At 37.4% G+C, this 19,349-nt stretch overlaps 1 protein-coding gene across 10 annotated transcripts in view; it reads left to right on the top strand.

The window, feature by feature from the left end:
• Positions 1–19,349, top strand: part of LOC126192659 (ribosome-releasing factor 2, mitochondrial) — a 253,755-nt gene that overhangs the window by 48,597 nt on the left and 185,809 nt on the right. For 2 of the 10 annotated variants that reach the window (XM_049932623.1, XM_049932624.1), the window contains exon 3: positions 10,491–10,606. The exons of the other annotated variants lie outside the window; for them this stretch is intronic. The gene's annotated coding sequence lies outside the window, so the exon portion shown is untranslated. The remainder of the gene's footprint in view (positions 1–10,490; positions 10,607–19,349) is intronic. 10 annotated transcript variants of the gene reach the window in all.

The raw sequence follows: 19,349 nt of genomic DNA, 5'->3' as shown, positions 1-19,349 counted from the left end.
ATACTCAAAGAAAATTGAAGATTATCATCAATTTAAACTGCAAAGAAAGGAAACAGCCAGATTAATCGGAAATACCAAACCAGCCTTTGAAAAGAAGAAACTTTTGGAAATCGACAAAAATTTTGTAAAATATAATACTTGTCCTTTTTCAATCATCTTCTGAATTGTTCTGAGCCAAGTCATAATTTGAAATTCTCAGTTATTAATTGAAGAATATTCACCAACTATAGAAGAAATTGAATAAGTAATTAAAGCCCTCAAAAACAACAAAGCTAGTGGAGACAGTTCTATTAAAGCTGAACTTTTGAAGTGATCTTTGCCAAATATAGCAAAGGAGCTAAATGTACTCTTCAATAAACCTGGGGGGGGGGAACGAACAGAGGAATAGAAAGTTGCCTTGATACATCCACTCCACAAAAAAGGTAATAAACAGGATGTAAACAACTACAGAGGAATCTCTTTACTGCCAACAGCATATGAAGTATTTTCCAAGAATAGAAACAACACTAAACAATCATTTAGGTGAATATCAAGGTGGTTTTAGGAAAGGAAGGTCATGTTCAGAACAAATATTTAATCTCAAGTCAGTAACTCAACACAGATTACTTAATTCAAAGGACGTTGTAGTTATGTTTGTGGTTTTCAAAAAGCCTTTTGATTCTGTTTACAGAGAAGCTGTAAGTAAAATAACCTGAGAATTTGGCATAAAGTTGAAACTGGCAAACCTAATCTGCAAAACACTTACATATACATTCTATAAAGTAAAATTGATGGGAGAGATTTCACAGTCTTTCACAATAAAAACAGGTGAACGGCAAGGTGACAGGCCTCCAATTCTTTTTAATTGTGTGTTGAGGAAAACACCGAGAATATCGGATGAAAAATTTATTGAACTCGACACCTCACCTATAAGGTTATGAAGAGGAGGAAAATTGATCAAAATCAACTGTCTTGCATTTGCAGATGATTTTTCTATACTTTCCGAAAATGTTGTGTCTCCTGTAACAAATAAATCTCCTGGAAGAAACAGCCAGCATAACTGGCTTAAGAATTTCTGCAGAAAAAAAAACAAATTTGTACAAATGTTGAGGGTACTACAATATTCCTGAAAACAGATGTTGGCCAAATAGAAAGGGTAAAAAAAATTCAAATATCTAGGGGAGATAATCCAAGAAAATTCTTTGGAAAAATCTGCAATAGAGGAAAAGTTGCATAAAATGGGGAGAACATATGGTATCATCATAGACTTCTACAATAAAAACTGCCTTTCCAAAATTGCAAAAATAAGTCATTACAACACAGTAGTGAAGCCAGAATGCCTGGCATTAAGGGGATGTTTACTATCTTTGGCCTGAAAAAGCGTGTTCTTTGAGAATTTTTTTCTCAGGATTTGTTATAGATATCAATGTCAAATTTGGTTAAAATACTTATTGATATTTTCTCTACAAACTGGAATTTTTTTGATTGGAAATGTCGAAGAACAAAGGCAGAAGTGCCATCAGAACAAAACAAAATTTCGATGTAGACCTCCATGCGCGGTATGTCACAGGTCAGCCGTCTCTCCTGAAATCAAAATTGAGTTGGAAGCAAACAGTCTGCCAAGCAGTTGGTTACTATTAATGGGTGAAACTATTATTACCAGTGTGTGTCAGAAAGTGAAACAAATTGTAGCTCTGCTATCACTTCACTCATGACTTCAACATTCAGACGAAAGATGCTACAAAAATTTAGCCAAAGAAGAGTCTTGATTGTGTGACCTCACATTCAGACGTCAAGCATTTTACTGCTGGACCACGGCCACAGCCAGACCAAACTCACTTGAACTGGAGGCAAGACTTCCTCCAGGAAGTGCTGCAGCATACAGTGTTGCCAGATTGTACAGAGGGCAGAACTTCAAATATTTATCAGCGTGGCCAGGTTATTTGTCTCAGCTTGCAATCGGATCGAACTTAGGCTCAGCAGTGGCCATGTTTTATGTCGAAGACTGTACATACAAATCTCTTTGTCCAACTATCAGTCCTAACTCTTTGACTAAGGTTACTGTAAGTACACCAACACTCAAATTATTCCAAAGTGTAGCACTCTGAAATGGTAACTTTTCCTGACAAATCTAGTCATATATCTGTGCAGTTCTTTTGTCAAGAGAATTTTGCAGTATAATTATTTCAAGTCAAACCTGACAGATACTGAACTTCATGGAACTTTTGAAACTGCTCTCCCAAATGTGTTGGCTGTGTCATGACTGGTACCAAAATTTTGTAAATGGTTTTAGCAGCCCGACTAGACCGGCTCCCCCTCTTGACTTTAACAAAATTAGAAGAGGACTACAATAGGGGTTTTTCAAATCATCAACTATCTGCCAATCAGTTTCAAAATTTAAATCTGATCTCTTAGCAAAGGGTGTAGTGCAAGTGAGGAGACAAAAGGGTTTTTGGGATTCCACATCAAGGTGATTCTTTGACTGTGTCTGCAGACTAGTGTATCTTCTAACTCTAGCTTCAATCTCACATTTAAATAACACGATTTGTCTGCTTTGCATTGAATCACCTCTTTCACATTCAGTTTGACACTTTCTTCTGTAAGTACTTCTTATAATGAACTATGTTCAGTAGCAACTATGCACTCTTAATCTTTTCACTGACTCTTCTAAGTGTGGTATTGCATTCTTTGATTTATTTATTTTCTCCCAAACACTTACCTTTAAATTTCCCTCCAAGAAGTTGATTCGTATGTCTTTCTCCCATAAAAAATCAAATCCCAAAACAGTCCACCAGTAGTTCTCCAACTACCAAAATGTAATGTCCCATTATTTTGCTATTCAGTTCCAATTCTACAAAAGCTTGCAACTTGACTAACTTTGTCCTATTTCCACTAACTACTATTAATTTCACACCACATGCTGGTGATGTTGATACTTCCTCTTCCTTCTGTATTTTACAAAATACACCTCAGTAAAGCTCTTGTGTGAATCACAACTATGACTATTATTCCATTTATGCAAACATTTTTGCCTGATTACATAATTTTGTATCCTTTCTAAGTACACCTTCTAACTCCCCTATAGTGTTGTAATGCAGTACTTGTATTGTGCTTCGTTTCCCTCTTCTCTTATTTCCAGCCTGTGTTTTGAGATGAAAACTGACAAGCTACTTGTCCAGTTCCAACTGTATTCATCCATTCATGTTTCTAGTGGCATTTTTTAAATTCCAACTCTTGGTTATTATTGTTTTTCCATGGCTGTCTCCTCTATCAACTCCTCCAGTGATTTCCATTTCAGTATGTTCTCATGGTGTTACTATCAGTACTTGTTATTTTAACTTAAGGGGGCATTAGACAAAGATCCACATGAACAGCACAGGTGCAGTGACATATGTGGTTAGCAGGTTTCAGGTTTTCATATTGGATGCTTATGCTTAGTTTCTGTCGTTCCCTCTGGAACATCGGGCCGTGACGAAATTCCTTCACCTGGTATGAGTCTCTTCACTTCATTCCAGGTTTTCCCATCCTCTGCAGCTTCTCTCTCGATTGTCCTTTTCGACGTTTGTTTGGGACGACCACGTTTTCCAACTCCTTGAAGGTTCCAATCCAAAGGCATCCTTTCAATAGCTCCACATGGTTCCATACTGGATGTTTTGTGCAATTTTCAATTGGTAAATTTTCATAAATGCAGTAATCAAACAAAAGCAATAGTTTTTCCAGCAGACCTTTTTTTATAGGGAACATACGCCCCTTCCTTCATCCCTTCTTCCCAGCCAGCATCAAATTCAGCAACGTCTGGCTTTTCATTGGTGTCATCATCCTACCCTAATCCTAAAGCTTACAGACACTGCCAGGGCAATAACTCCGGGGGGTGTGAGGGTGGAGGGGGGGGGGGGGGGGGGGAGGGACTGCGTTCTCCATGTGCAAAATGCTGTATAAACAGAAATTTAGATAAATATAGTGTTGTGCAGACAAGTTTTATAGTATAAAATGAACAGTTGAGTCCACAATTAACAACAGTAATAACATAAATCTGTGATAACTGCATAAGAGATCAACAATTACTTAATATATACTACTATATAAAGAGGAGTCACTGTTTAAAGTTTTTACCACAAATACCAAAAAGTACATGAACGATTTACTTCAAATTTTAACATGATGCTCTAATAAACATTCAAATGAACATAGCCAACATATTGTAAATTTTCGTAAATGTGGTAATATATATATAGCAACTATGTCCATCCAGACATTTAATAGAGTATTGTTTCAAAATTTATATATATAATCTGTGCAACAGTATGAAGACAAGTCATTGTTTAAAGTTGTTTCCAAAATTTTGAAAAGTAGCTGACCGATTTACTTCAAATTTTTACACAATATTCTAATGGTCACTTGGATGGACATAGGTTACATGTTTTTTTTAAATATATGAATGTATATATAATATATAAAAGGGAAATATCCAATATTCTTGGCAAATTTACTTCAAATTTTTAGATGATAATCTAATGAATGCTTGGATGGACACAGATTATATAATTTTTAATATATACAATATATAAGTATATACGTAATATACAAAGGGGAAAAGCTGTTACCAAAAATCTCAATAAGTGCTTGACTAATTTATTTCAAATTTTTAGATGATACTCTAATGAACAGACATAAGCTATATATTTTTTAAATATGTGAATATACCTGTAATATAAAGGTAATTGTTGTTAGCAAAAATTTCAAAATTTTCTTGACCAATTAATCCAGATTTTCACATGACACACTAATATAGACATTCAGATGGGCATAAGTTGCAATTTCTTAAACCAGCAATGTACAGGTTTCTTGTTAATCCAACTATGAGAAAGAAAATGCTGTGCTCTTCTGTGAAAATGCGTAGCTTTATTTTCTTTCTCACAGTCAAACAGATTGTTGCCCCCATATATGTCCTTTCTCATTATATATGTTCATTGGTGGCAAAGAGTTACAACATACTCATGAGTTAGATCTATGTCTGCACGACTGACTCACAAGATGATATTGATGTATCACTGTAAGCTGCACTGTTGTGATGTCTTTGTCAGTTTGTTAAAGAAAGTGCTGGATTCCATGATTAGTGCAAGCTGAGGCCACTATCTCTGACAATAACATTTGTTGCCAAACGAATTTCAGTTACTTCTTTCACTACTAAGTCTCAGAAAGATGAAGTTGAGGCTAAATTTTTGATGTTATTGTACACTGTAGAGTGCCCAGTGTCAATACCACTTATTTATTAAGTTGTAAGAACTGGTTATACAAGTGGTGCTCTGTGCATCTCTCAAGGACTGTATGTGTTGTCTGTTCAGTTTGGAAACAACCACACACACTGGCACCAAATCATATGTAACAGAACCGAGGAGTGCTGCTGTCTTTGATTGAGGGTGAAAATTCACTTTGTGTTTGCTGAGGATCCATCCTAATTTTGACAACAGTGTTCCCACATACGACAGAACAGCCATGCATTTAAAACTTGGTGTGTCTTCTTCTACATTTCTTATGCCCACTATTGGTTTCATTCATAGTACCTTATGTAATTACTGTGGAGAATACCCATTGTTTGCAAAAACCCTTCTCAAGTGTAGAAGCTTGTCCTCCAGACTGCTCTCATCAGCAATGACATGTGCTCTGTGTACCAGAGTTCTGAGAACACTCATTGTCTGTGTAGGATGGTGGCAGCTATTTGCATGTAAATATAAACCCATATGGGTCAGTTTCTGATATACCGCATGTTCCTAAGTGGCATCATCTTTGTGTCATACCAAAACTTTCAAAATTGAAGGCATCCACATTTCTCAATTTCCATTGTGAACTGCATTTGTCTGTGGATGGAATTCAGATAATTTAAAAATTCTTTTACTTTATCTTCCCCATGGGGCCATACTACAAACATATCATCAACATAACTTCAAAATACTGTGAGCTTCAAGCTAGCAGATTCCAGCTCCTTTTCCTTGAAATCCTCCATAAAGAAGATGGCTACCAATGGTGACAAAGGACTACCAATAATGACACCATCAGTCAGTTCATAAAATTTGTTATTGAATAAAAAATATGGCAAGGTCAAGACATGTTTAAACAATGCTGAAATCTCTTTATCAAAGTTTTTCAAATTATGAATATTGATTCTGAAAGAGGAACCTTTGTGAACAGCAACACAACATTCAAACTAGTTGTTGTTGTTGTTGTTGTTGTTTTTGTTGTTGTCTTCAGTCCTGAGACTGGTTTGATGCAGCTCTCCATGCTACTCTATCATGTGCAAGCTTCTTCGTCTCCCAGTACTTACTGCAACCTACATCCTTCTGAATCTGCTTAGTGTATTCGTCTCTTGGTCTCCCTCTATGCTTTTTACCCTCCACGCTGCCCTCCAATGCTAAATTTGTGATCCCTTGATGCCTCAGAACATGTCCTACCAACCGGTCCCTTCTTCTTGTCAAGTTGTGCTACAATCTCCTCTTCTCCCCAATTCTATTCAATACCTCCTCATTAGCTATGTGATCTACCCATCTAATCTTCAGCATTCTTCTGTAGCACCACATTTCGAAAGCTTCTATTCTTTTCTTGCCCAAACTATTTATTGTCCATGTTTCACTTCCATACAAGGCTACACTCCATACAAATACTAAACTAATATATTAGAAATGTTCAGTTTGAGTGATTTTAGTTTGCCATTGAAGTCTGATGAATTACATGAGGACTTCAAGGAAAAGGCACTGGAATCTGCCAGCTTGAAGCCAACAGCAGTTTGGAGATACATTTTTAGTGTGGCCCTATGGTAAAGATAAATTAAAGGAATTTTTAAATCATCTGAATTCCATCCACAGACAAATGCAGTTCACAATGGAAAAGCTGGGATGAGGGGTACACTTAGCATGGAAGGTCAAGGCCCCTACTATGTTACCCCTTAACACAACAACTAGCAAATCAATAATTGACAATTTATTCAAAACAATCTTTTATAAAACAGATAAGGTTAAATGTCTACCAAATGGGCAGTGATGCCAGGCTGCCCTGGGCAAAAGGTGACTTAACTTAAAATGCCGGAAGCAGCAGGCCAGCCATCCAAAGCAACACCTAAACACTGGTATCCAACCGGGAGTCACTTCCCATTAGACGACACGTCTCAGCTTCTGTGCACTGAAGCAGTACATGGTGCCGCTCCCACACACCCCAACACGCAGAAAACACGGCAAACGCCAAGCAAACATCAATTAATATAAGTTAAGAGGTCAATAAACAACAATATAAATTAAGAACCAATAAATGCTTTCAATAGAAGTGACAAGTTTTACAGCAATATCAATGCTGTAAAACATTTAAACTAAGAACTGTACACAAATCCAATGCTGAAAATACAGTGTCAGATTTTTACACTCTCATAGTTTGCCAAACAATATTTCCACGTATGATTAAGGCCGACAGTGTGTACAAAGATGAAATGGAAAAAATTTCAAGATAATATCACATTATTCAAATGCACAACTTCACAATGATACTAGGTTTTGTGCACTCTAATTTGGTTGCATAGGTCTGCAGTGTAGCTACCAATTGTGTAAGCTTGGTATGCAGAAAATTACAACTAGACTATGACCTAATATCTTCAATACCTTACAGTTACTACCTCATTTGGTAACACTGATTTTTTAAAGGAAGTAGTGACTGCTGTTATCCATGTGGTCACACACCTTGCCAGCTGCTCTTACCTCAGCAACATGTACGTTAGGGCAACCAACCAACAAGAACAATCGCTGCAACGCAAATCGTTCAACAAAACGGAGACACCAAAATCACTTACACCTTTGATGGAGAGCGTTGTTTGAGATGGTCTCGAGGGATGGGTCTCTCTAAGCGAACAGGCACCAAGGCAATACGACGAACAGGGCCCGGAGTTGACATCAGGCAGGTCAACCACAAACTCGCAACTATGTTGCAAGGTAGACCAGCTGCACTGCTGCTGGCCAAGCCTGCATGTTTTCCTCCTTTGTCCCCACGAGCACGTCCTTCCTCCTCATAGCTAGTCCGACCCCAACTGCCGTGACTGCAAAACAGCCCCCACATCACAACAGGGGCAAAGATTGTAGTACAGCCAGGTAATCGATAGTGACGTGCCAAAGAGCTGGTGTGCCAGAAAAGGCACACCACAGCTTGATGGATGCCTTCCATTTTGAAAGTTTTGGTGTGACAAAAAGATGATGGCACTTTGCAACATGCAGTATATAGGAAACTGACCAATATGGATTTATATATACCTGCAAAAAGCTGCCACCATCCTACACAGACAGTGAGTGTTCTCAGAACTGTAGTATACAGAGCACACGTTGTTGCTGATGAGAGCAATCTGGAGGAGGAGCTTCTACATTTGAGAAGGGCTTTTGAAGCCAACAGGTATTCTCCTCAGCAGATATGTAAGGCACTACGAATGAAACCAACACTGGGTATAAAGAATTCGGAAGAAGACATGGGAAGATTAAAATGGATGGCTTTTCTGCCATATATGGGAAGCCTAGTCTCAAAAATAGGACAGATTTTCAGGAAACATAAGTTGAAAGTAATTTTTCACCCTCTGTCAAAGAAAGCAGCACTCCTGGGTTTCGTTAAAGATGATTTGGTGCTTTGGAAGCATGATGTTTTCAAGATCCCCTGTGAGTATGCCTGTTCATACATTAAACAGACAATATGTACAGTCCATGAAAGATGCTCAGTGCACCGCAGGTACAATCAGATCTTACAAGCTAATAAAGTGGCGGTATTGACACTGGGCACTCTATGTTGCATGATAATGCTTAAATTTTAACCTCAACTTCATTTTTATGGGTCTCAATAGTGAAACAAGCTACTGAAATTCAGTTGGTGATGAATGAAATTAATAGAGATAGCGGCTTCAGCTTGGAAAAATCATGAAATCTGTCACTTTCTTTAATAAACTCATAAAGGTGTTGCAATGGTGCAGCTCACGGTGATGCATCGATATGACCGTGCCGATTGACCGTGCTGCCATAGATATAATTTCATGCATATGTTTTAGCTTTCTGCTGCCAATCAATGTCTTTAGCACTTTGTGTGTTTGTGGCTGAATGCCCAGTGACACAGTCTGCAGATTTGGAGCATCAGTCACCCAGCTCACTCTGAAGATGGCTGGACAATATACAGCCACGATATGAGAAGAAGAAGTGAAATTTATGGAGCTGCATGCCTGAAGATTTATGGAACAACTATTGTACCACAAAAATAAGAAGATGCACATCAAATACAACATTTGAGAGTGATGTTACTGAGCTCTTTAAGTTTTTTTATTAAAGTGCCTTGACCATGGCATAATTTCAAAGTTTGCCATCTTAGTATATTTTATAAAATCAACTGCAATGAACAAGATTTTAAGAAAACTGGTGCTGCTATCATTAAGGAGTGGCTCTACTTTACCTGTTGAGAATTGTACCTGGTTTCTGAACAACTTTATTGCTTGCATCTGTAGGTATCTGTGGAGTTACCCTACAATTCATGGAACTGGATAGATGGTATAATGTGGGTCAAGTCAGACTGAATTTGTGAGGTAGCCACATCGAGACAGACAGCAGCAAATTTCAGCCAGCTTGTGATATCTTCACAGCAAGAAACTGTTATTCAATGCTTCAATTAATATGATGGATAAAGGTTTTGATGACACTACAATGATGGTTTTATGAAAGGACTGAAGTTTGCATCCACACTAAAAATTTTACCAATACCTGCATTCATCAGTGCTATTGTAGAAGGAAGCTGTTCGACATCTTTCCACAGATTCAGCAAGAGAAATAAGCCATGAAACTTGTTGAGCACCTATGAAGGCTCACCCACAAAGGAGTAACATTTCTGCGGCAGAGAGTGATGCACTATGTAAGCTTCACCAGGATACTGAGATGGTGGTTGTTCTGGCTAATAAAGGTAATGCCACTGTTTTAAAGTCTCATGACAACTAGCAGAATAAAATGAATTGTTTGTTGAGTGATAGCAGATACCAGAAGACCACTAAAGACCCCACCAACCAGGTGGTAAGGAAGCTACCTCACTTCTGAATGCCTCCACCTTTCCACCATAAGTTGTGCGAAGATTGAAATTAAGAGGTACGGTTCTTCTGACGCTTTATGGACTTCCAGAGCTCCACAAGAAAGATATTCCTCTACATCTGATAGTGAGTAGCTTTGGCTCTCCAACCTGTGACTGTGCCAAACACTTAGCGCCATTATTAAGGCCTCTTGTGGAAAAATGCACTCATTGCATGCATAACTATGCAGACTTCCGTGGCAAAACTAAAATCACTCAAATGGAACTTTTCTGATATATTAGTCAGTTTTGATGTAGTGTCTTCATTCACAAAGGTTCCTCTTCCGGAATAATTATTTCTCATTGTCAAAACCTTTGATAAAGAGATTTCAGCATTGTTTAAACATGTCTTTACCTCGCCATATTTTTTATTCAGTAACGAATTTTATGAACAGACTGACGGTGTCACCATTGGTATTCCTTCATCACCATTGGTGGCCAACTTCTTTATGGAGGACTTCAAGGAAAAGGAGCTGGAATCTTATAGATTGAAGCCCACAATATTTTGAAGGTATGTTGATGACATGTTTGTAGTATGGCCCCATGGGGAAGATAAAGTAAAAGAATTTTTAAAGCACCTGAATTCCACCCATAGACAAATGCAGTTCACAATGGAAATCGAGAAACATGGATGCCTTCAATTTTGAAAATTTTGGTATGACGCAAAGATGATGCCACTTAGGAACATGCAGTATATCAGAAACTGACCCATATGGGTTTATATTTCCATGCAAATAGCTGCCACAATCCTACACAGACAATGAGTGTTCTCAGAACTCTGGTACACAGAGCACATGTCATTGCTGATGAGAGCAGTCTGGAGGACAAGCTTCTACACTTGAGAAGAGTTTTTTTAAAACAATGGGTATTCTACATAGTAGTTACATAAGGCTCTATGAATGAAACCAACAGTGAGCATAAGGAACGTAGAAGAAGACGCAGCAAGTTTTAAATGCATGGCTTTTCTGCCATATGTGGGGAGCCTGTTGTCAAAAATAGGATGGATCCTTAGCAAACACAAAGAGAAAATGATGTTTCATCCGCCACCAAAGACAGCAGCACTCCTGTGTTCCATTGAGAACAATTTGGTACTTCAGAAGCCTGGTGTTTACAAGAGCACCTGTGGGTGTGGCTGTTCAAACATTGGACAACCAACACATACAGTCCATGATAGGCATACAGAGCATTGCAGGTACACCCTGCCCTTACAACCTAATAAATTTGCGTTATTGATACTGGGCACACTATAGTGTATGACGATGCTGAAATTTTAGACTCCACTTCATCTTTCTGTGACTCAGTGTGAAAGACACAATTGAAATTCGTTTGGTGACAAATTTAATTAACAGAGATAGTGGCATCGGCTTGTACAAATCATGGAATCCAGCAGCTTCTTTAATAAACTTACAAAGATGTCACAATATTTGCAGCTCACAGAGGTATATCGCTATCACTGTCTGGATTTATCTTGCTGCCATAGATCTAATTTCATGCATGTGTTGTACCTCTTTGTCGTCAGTCAGCATCTCTGGCACCTTGTGTACCTGTGGCTGTATGCGCAGTGGTGTGGTCCACGCATTTGAAAAGATGGAGCAAGTGCTGGACCTTCTGTCACCTTGCTCACTCAGGAGATAGCTGGACAGTATACAGCTGAAATATCAGAAGAAGTGAAATTTACGCAGCTGCATGCCCAATAATAATTATATGGAACAATCATATGTGTTGTTTTATTTTCATCTATGTGGTCTGTTTTCCGAGAAAACAGCATGGTTGTGTTTATGTCTTATTGGCTGGAGAGAGGAGGAGAGAGGGAGAGGGAATGGACAAAGAGCAAGTGAGGATGAGATGAACCGAGAGGGTAGGGAGAAGCAGATGAGGATATATACCCAATCCCCATGCATATTTAGCAATTGTGAAACATTGACCCACTAGTAAATAGTAATAACAATAGAAAATGAAACAATTACTTAATAAATAAGAGACTTTGACTTCCAGAAATGTTCAATTTGAATGAAGGTGCATTATTGAGGTCTAGTCTGCATGCATGTAAATTTGTGCCAGGATTATCCCACATGTATTGTGTAATCAGGCGATACGAACCACTCTGCAGCTCCAAACATGTACACATGGGGTGCTGCTGTAGAGGTGCATACTTTAAGTCCATTGCGCAACAGGGCCTTTACCCTGTGGGTATGGCCATTTGACTCGCATCTGTTTCTTTGATTTTTACTTTTATTGTTCTGTGTTCCTCTGTCATTTGACACTGGAGTTGCTAAGCCTCTACTGTTTTTGTCATTCCTGATGTCATTTTGTGTCACTCACAAATTCTGTCCACATGCTTGCATGTGGTCCTCCTCTATCATGTGTATGCTATTAATAACAGCAACAAATTCTTTCTGAGCATTGTCAGGCACTTTTGTAACTTTTCTCTGATTGCAAAAGGAATTTTGTCTTTCTTTCAGGATATGCAAAACGTCTACTTGGGGCATACCGTGCTTCCAGTAATTGGCTTTTTTTTCAAATATTTCTCATGGTATCTGTAAAGTATGGGTTATCTCATATTGAAAGGTTCTAGATTTAAAACCTCTGGGCAGAGTTTCACCTCCACTCTGCGTGACCAATACTTTGATAGAAATTGTGCACTCAAATTCAGCAAAATTTTGGCATGTGTTGGTGATTTCTGTCACTGCACTGTGTGGCATCTCCCTATATATACCCTCTGACAAGTCCATTCCTTTGATTCTTGCATCAGTACTGCAGCAATATAACATGGAAAGATTTGATGGAAATCATTGGGTGAACATAATGCTTTCCAGATAAGAACAATCAAAATTGATGAAGCTGTAATGTACTGCTCTTCAGTACATGTCATTCTCTTCAGTACATGTCATTCTAAATGGTTCTGGACTCTTGCTTATCATGAACCTTGCAACATGTACTCCATTTGCTGTATATTACCACATTTTTATTAACTTATTTTCTTACCTGTATGTCTTTTTGGTACAAATTTTTCAGTTGATTTTAATATAACTTCCCAGGAAACTAGAGACTTGACATTTTAACTATACCCCAGAACTGGATGTCAATGCAATATTAACACACTTTCTGTTGGTCTGTTTGGTAGGGGAGGGGGGGCTGGCTGAAAAAGACAGGTAGTGCCTGACATCTAGGATGCCCTTCATGAGTGGTGTGTTGTATGGGTAGTATCTGAATGTTTCAGGACTTATATGGCAGATAGGTACTGCTGAGCACAGAGAGGGGGGAGGAGGAGATGGATAGCAATAGGGGGTAGTATGAGGTATGAGATGGACACAGACAGGAGGGAAGAGGAGATGGACAGATGGATGTGGGGGGAGGAGATGGACAGAGAGAGAAAGGGAAGGAGGAGGTGGACAGAGAGAGAGGGGTGACTAGGAGATGGATGGAGGGAAGACATAGAAGAAAATGGACAGAGACAGTGGATATGAAGAGGTGGACAGAGAGTGGCATGAGCAGCAGATATCCAGAGTTAGGGGGAGGAGGAGATGGACAGAGAGAGGAGGAGGAGGAGGAGATGTGTGCAGTATATGTAACATATGTGTACAAGGGTGAAGCTACAGCTGCGAAGCTAGGATTGAAATAAAAATCTTGTAAAAAGTCATATTCAGTTTATTTTGCTTGCTTCTTTATTTTATTTTGTTGGAAGGTTACAAACAAATTGATATATTATTAGTAAGTAGGTATAACACCATTCTGTTCCTTATATTTTGACATGAAAAGGCGCTGAAATAACCTGAAATTTAAGACATGACTCTTATAGTCTCATCAGTATGTTTAAAATGCATTGAAAAATTACACAAGCACAAGGCTAAAGAGCAGAAAATGAATATTTAAATAAAAATAAAAATTTCAACATACCACATTTTTAAATCGGCATGAGAAGCATAAAATAATTTCTCCTTACCCCATACAGATAGTACTGAAAATGTATGACTGTGAAGTTTTGATAGCTAATACTTGTAATATTTGAAACAAAAAATGTGGGGAACATGCAGTACATAATTAATGCATGAGTAATTTACTTTCTTCCTACTATCCATATTCTGTGTTATTGAATAATCAAACTTTGGGGGTATGGCCCCTGTATCTTAACTTGAGCTTTAACCCATTAACTTCACAATTTTTTTTTTCGAATTGTGTTGCAAAAATAATTAATTATTCATTTATTAATGGAAAACATCCTCTTATAAATGACATTACAAACATATTAAAAAACAAAGCTGCTGTGACTTACCGAATGAGAAAGCGCTGGTAGATGGACACAATGAAAAACACACAAACACACATACAAATTTCAAGCTTTCGCAACCTACGGTTGCTTTATCAGGAAATAGGGAAGGAGAGGGAAAGACGAAAGGATGTGGGTTTTAAGGGAGAGGGTAAGTAGTCATTCCAATCGCGAGAGCGGAAAGACTTACCTTAGGGGGAAAAAGGGACAGGTATACACTCGCACACACACACATATCCATCCGCACATATACAGACACAGGCAGACATATGTGTACAAGGGTGAAGCTACAGCTACGAAGCTAGGATTGAAATAAAAATCTTGTAAAAAATCATATTAAGTTTATTTTGCTTGCTTCTTTATTTTATTTTGTTGGAAGGTAACAAACAAATTGATATATTATTAGTAAGTATTATTATATTATATTATAATATTATATTAACTATTATTATTTTATTAGTAAGTATTGATATGTCTGCCTGTGTGTGTGTGTGTGTGTGTGTGTGTGTGTGTGTGTGTGTGTGTATATACCTGTCCCTTTTTCCCCCCAAAGTATGTCTTTCCACTCCCGGGATTGTAATGACTCCTTACCCTCTCCCTTAAAACCCACATCCTTTTGTCTTTCCCTCTCCTTCCCTCTTTCCTGATGAAGCAACCGTGGGTTGCAAAATCTTGAAATTTGTGTGTGTGTTTGTGTGTTTTCTATTGTGTCTTATCTACCAGCGCTTTCTCGTTTAGTAAGTCACAGCATCTTTGTTTTTTAATAAATGTTTCTTTCTATTATATTCATATCAATGTTTCTTTCTATTATATTCATGACATTACAAACAGACATACAAAGCTAGCTTTTAATGAGCTACAAAATTTTGAAAGTTACCAATAATAAAATCCCGAGTATACTTGAGCACTGGACTTCAGCTAAGTTATCCTGAAACTTGAAGCTACAAAGTCTAATCATATATTTCACAATGGTTTCCTGTGAACATAAATCTATGAGGAGCTGGCTGCAGCACAGTGGATGTTTTTATCATGTACCACAGAACTGTGATGAAGACACCCTTAGAGCTGTCAAAACTTAGATCAGTGTATTAAATAATTACTTGCAACTGATTGCCTATGTTATTTCTCCATCATAACTCAGAGTTTTAAGTTAAGGTGTTAATTTCATTGGCATCTTGTTTTACTTTGTCTATGTTAGCTTCTGACTGCATGTGATTGACAGTTTTTAACTCTGCCAATGGCTTTTTGAATCTTATTTCCTTTTTCAGATGTTTCATGCATCTGCTCTTCTTTTTCAGTTTTGAGTGAGTCTGTCTGCATTTGAGTGCCTTCAGCAACATGCAAATTCATTTTCACCATAGAGCTTCAAAGGCCTGCTAAAATTGTGTACCTTCTTGGCCTGTACCACTCTCCACTCTGAGAACTTTCTAACCTGTACTTCATGCCATTCCCTGAATTTTATGTTGAACTGTTGCCTGAAGTTCTTGTACTTTTGTTTGAACTCCTAATAAAATTCCTTCCATAATGCAATTTCCATCACAAGAAACTTCTTCCTTAATTGTTGGTCCTGCTTCTGAAATTTTTTGGCCAAATCTTGCTTATGTTTGATTTTATTGGTCTGTTTGTATTTTATGGTCTGAAATGCCATTCCCTGAATTTTATGTTGAACTGTTGCCTGAAGTTCTTGTACTTTTGTTTGAACTCCTAATAAAATTCCTTCCATAATGCAATTTCCATCACAAGAAACTTCTTCCTTAATTGTTGGTCCTGCTTCTGAAATTTTTTGGCCAAATCTTGCTTATGTTTGATTTTATTGGTCTGTTTGTATGTTATGGTCTGAAATAGCCTCAGCTTAGTTAGGTATAGCACCTACTTTTATTACCCAATGCTCTCGAGACTCTCATACTAACTTCTCTCTGTGGCAATTCCTTTGTGACTACCATAGTGGTCATAGTTGCAGTTGGACTATTAAATTTTTCTGTGACATCATTTATTTGCTCAACTGGATCCCAATTTGCACATTATTGCTTAATTCACAACAAGAAATAATTTATTTCACTAGCCACAGTTACAACATAACCACACAAATTAATTTTTCATGTATGCCATAGCATAGTGCACTAACTTGCAACAAGCACAGTACAGCTGCTGCTATTAGCTGAAAAGCATTGTGTAATTACACCTAATCAGTCAAAAACTCTCCAAGTCTACAACTCTCCTGGTGCTGATTTTATTACTGAATGACAGTGCCAGTTGCATTATTATTCAGGTGACAGTAGTCTCTTTATTATTGATTCTGTTTCTGATAGCTTTCATGTGTTTTATATATCTAAAAACAAAGATGATGTGACTTACCGAACGAAAGTGCTGGCAGGTCGATAGACACACAAACAAACACAAACATACACACAAAATTCAAGCTTTTGCAACAAACGGTTGCTTCATCAGGAAAGAGGGAAGGAAAGGGAAAGACGAAAGGATGCAGGTTTTAAGGGAGAGGGTAAGGAGTCATTCCAATCCCAGGAGCGGAAAGACTTACCTTAGGGGGAAAAATAGGACAGGTATACACTTGCACGCACACACACATCCATCTGCGCATACACAGACACAAGCCCACGTGGAATGTTTCCCTCTATTACTTTCATGTGTTTTCTTTTTCATCTTGAATAATAATTCAAGCTTAGGCAGCAACAAAGATATAAACACCTAAGTGAGCAGCTAATCAACTGCAAAAATGAACAACACAAATGCTATAATGAATTGCATAGCTAAAAGGATTAATTTAGGTCACAACAGAGGACAGTGTAATATGACACTTGTCTTAGTGTGCCTTGTCTGGCATTACTTCCAGAGTATGATTTTCATTATCAACTATCACTGTTTGTAATTCATCTGGTAAACTATGCAACTATTTAAAGAAATCTTGGAATGCCTGTACAGTTTTCTCTGTTGTCAATAATTGTGCAATGTGTATTTTGATGTGGTGTCTATACAACATAAGTCAGTTTTCTCTTTTTTGTACTTTTATTGTTTTCAGTTGTTTCTTCTCACATTCTCCCAAAGATCTTTTGGATTTTATTTTTTTTTAAATCAGCATATTCTATCATGTTCCCCTTATTGTTTACTTAAAATTCTTATCCTATCATTAATAACTGCCTCTTTCCATTTCAGTTCTTTGTTCTTGTGACATCTTTTCATATTTGCAGAAGTACATTTGTTAAATAATTGCCTGTTTCACATATGCTTATGTAGCCTTCATTCTGTAGAGTGCAGAACTTGTTTCTTAATTTAATCTGATATACTTTTGTATTCGTAAATAATTTTCATAGTCTCCAATTCAAGCTGAATGTGCAAAAGTTCTCACATTTATGCATTCTGTGATATGATAGATGATAATTCTCCCAAAATCCTGGTGGTTTTCCTCTGGTCATGTTGAGTCTACTCACTAACATGAATAATTTGAGTCTACTCACTAACATGAATAATCATTTGGGTCCCACTTCCCCTAATGTTTTTAGAAATGCTGAATCAGTGTTATCTACCCTTTCTGCCTTGTTTGATCACAATGCTTCCAAAGCTCTGTGAAATTATGATTCTTCCACTAGATCCCTGTCTGCCAAATCACCACACACTTATTTTATATCACATCAGCAGATTGTTCCTCCAATCAAGTTCCTCAGTGCATAATTTACACCTATCTCCTTTCTCCTCTGTATTTAACAGTGAAATTTCTTTTGCATTTTTTGATGCTTTTGATTTTCATTCTAGCTTTTTTGCAGTTCATCCTGATTTCATTGGTAGTAACTATATTGCTGTATTTACTTTTTCCTGAATATTTCTGTATTTTCTTCTTTCAGTTGAATTGGTCAGTTGAAGCATTTGCTCTGTTATTCAGAATTTCTTTGCATTCATCTTTATTATATGCATATTTGTCCCTCCAGCTTCTATGATAGCATTTTTTATGGATATGCTTTATTCTTCAACTGAACCACATATGTGATACTCATTATCACAGTTCTACAGACTCAGGGAGTGTAAATTCAGCTCATCATTTATCAATACTTCAATATCCTGCCTCCTTACACATTGATTCTTCCTGAAAACCTCTTAAACTGCAGTGTACAGATGATCATCACCAAATTGTTATCTGATTCCTAAAGATCACTTTTCTGCCTTTTTACTAAGTCTTCAGGCACAGTTACTGATCACTTTTACCACAACGTAAGCAGTAACACATGATCTATGAATTTTGCAATAGTATTTAAAGATTCTACTCCTAAACTGCACTTAGTATGCCATATGTACACAAATTCCAGTAATAAAAACAAATGGTGTACTCTCAGTTGAAAGTACTGGGATAGCAAAGTGCTCCCCCATGCATCCAGACCCACATGCATGGGTACCAGGATAATTTTTTTTTTTTTTTGAAGTTGTGGATTGCAAGGTTAACAATAATTCCCAAGGCAGCATATAAGAAGAGATATAAGAATATGTGGTACTACTATTACATGATTGCCATTATCGACATTGAACATGCACCTCAGTTAGGGCAATGCTGTAACAGTAATACCATCTCCTCTTATATCTGTTCTTATACGATGCCTTGGCAATTGTTGTTGACCTTGGAATCCACAAGCTCCAAATGAATTATCTTGGTACATTATCCACTAAATTCATTACTCTTTTCATACCTTTAACAAAAACTTTTTTGTTCAGCAGTATATTTTTTTCTCTTTCCTGTAACATTATATATTTATTGGGTTGCTCTCTTTCCCATCAAACCACAAATGATCCATCAAGTCATGCTTTGAGACATGTAGTGTTATAGGGTAAACTTCCATTAGCTCACCCTACATTGTTATGATCTCGTATTATTGCAGTAGTATACAGTATTTTGTATTTTTATCAGCAATATCTATTTTGTACACACAAATGATAGCACAGAACACAATAAAAAATTGTAAAGTGATCTATGCACATGATGATT

The sequence above is a fragment of the Schistocerca nitens genome, chromosome 1, assembly GCF_023898315.1.
Source record: "Schistocerca nitens isolate TAMUIC-IGC-003100 chromosome 1, iqSchNite1.1, whole genome shotgun sequence".
NCBI classification, from domain to species: domain Eukaryota; kingdom Metazoa; phylum Arthropoda; class Insecta; order Orthoptera; family Acrididae; genus Schistocerca; species Schistocerca nitens.
Note: the sequence above shows the minus strand (reverse complement) of the source record. Positions and strands in the feature narration are given on the sequence as shown.